The 1,693-nt window shown below is 41.2% G+C and overlaps 1 protein-coding gene across 3 annotated transcripts in view; it reads left to right on the forward strand.

The window, feature by feature from the left end:
- The window catches only part of EIF3A (eukaryotic translation initiation factor 3 subunit A), a 46,458-nt gene that overhangs the window by 39,605 nt on the left and 5,160 nt on the right, over positions 1-1,693 (forward strand). The gene's annotated exons all lie outside the window — the stretch shown is intronic.

Below are 1,693 nucleotides of genomic sequence, written 5' to 3' on the forward strand. Positions count from 1 at the left end.
CCTGCCTCAGTCTCCCAGAGTGCTAGGATTAACACATGTGAGCCACCTCGCCCAGCCAATTTCTGCATATTACATGCAGGTGACACTGCTTTTTGAACACAGTGTATCTCTACCTTCAATTCCAGTGATTTAAAACACAATTTATTCAAAATTCCACTCATCACCAGTCCCCTATGCCCATACATACCCACTTACCCACCTACCCCTGCTTTTCAAGGGCCTACTGTCCATCTAACTGAGGTAGGAATCTGGGTGTTCTCCTGTACCCTGGTCTTTCAAACTTTTTTTTTTGTTTGGAGACAGAGCCTCAAGCCGTCACCTTGGATAGAGTGCTATGACATCACAGCTCACAGCAACCTCCAACTCCTGGACTCAAGTGATTTCTTCTGCCTCTGCTTCCCAAGTAGCGGGATGACAGGCACCCACCACAATGTTGGCCCGGCTATTTTTTGGTTGCAGCCGTTGTCGTTTGGTGGGCCAAGGCTGGATTCGAACCTGCCAGCTCCGGTGTATGTGGCTGGCGCCTTAGCTGCTTGAGCCAGAGGTGCTGAGTCTTTTTTTTTTCTATTTGAGACAGTCTCATTCTGTTGCCCTAGATTGAGTACTATGGTCATAACTCACAGCAAGCGATCCTCTAGCATTAGCCTCCTAGAGTGCTAGGATTATAGGCATGAGCCACTGTGCCTGGCCCTTTGTATCCTTTATGTTAAATCTTTCATTTAGTTTAGTTCTGTTTTTTTGATGTTCTTCAAATCTACCCAATTCTCTCTTCTTTCTGCTAATACTTGATTCTTGGTCACTGTCATTTTTTTCACTTTCTGTTTTTGCATTAGGAAGGTGGCAGTGACCCGAGCGATCTGTTCTTAGTGCAGGTCTAAGCAAGCAGCTTCCTTGCCTTTACCCTTAGTGATTTCTGTTGCCTACGTCTGTTTCTTCCAGTCTAACCTCATTCTACCATTGAGCCGTGTGACTTTGGGCAAGCCAGTTTAACTTGCTTCATGTAAAATGGGGTTAAAAGTATGTATAGAAGATTTATATTAATTTGCTGTAGTTATGTTTTGTAAAGTTACTACAGGTACTGAACAGTTGTTCCTAGAAGACATACAAAGTTAGGTTCCTGTGGATTTATATAACATTGAACTCATGACCAACAGAGTTATAACTCATGCCTGAACAAAGCTTATCTAATCATTTTGTCCCTAAGACACATCATAGCCACCTTTTGTTCGGGGACATAAGACAGCACTTTTATCACTATGCTGGGAGCCATTTTAAAAGTGAAATCAGTAGCAGCAATCACAAAGATGGGAAAAACATGGCACCCAGTAGACCCTGATAAAAAGACCCTTGTTTTGCAGTGTTTGAGATGTGAAATGAAAATGGCTGTCACTCATCTGGCAATGTGTGTCAAGCAGTCCCCATTTTTTGGTACCCTGAATATGTCTTTGTATAAATGCCATGAATATTAATTTGAGGGTTACATAAAAATTCTAATAAGTAGGCAAATTCACAAGTAAAGCATGTGCACATGAGGATCAGATTTATTTCAGAGCAATGGATAGGATTAAACAGATGATTATAGACAGAGAATAGTGTTTTGGCACAGGTAAGAGCAATGTTAGTGACAATGATAATTCAACTTTGGAGCTGTAATTTTCCTCTTTTTTTTTTTTTTTTTTTTTTTACCCTATCA

This window comes from Otolemur garnettii, unplaced genomic scaffold, assembly GCF_000181295.1.
Source record: "Otolemur garnettii isolate 467f Iridium unplaced genomic scaffold, OtoGar3 scaffold00021, whole genome shotgun sequence".
Classification (NCBI taxonomy): Eukaryota; Metazoa; Chordata; class Mammalia; order Primates; family Galagidae; genus Otolemur; species Otolemur garnettii.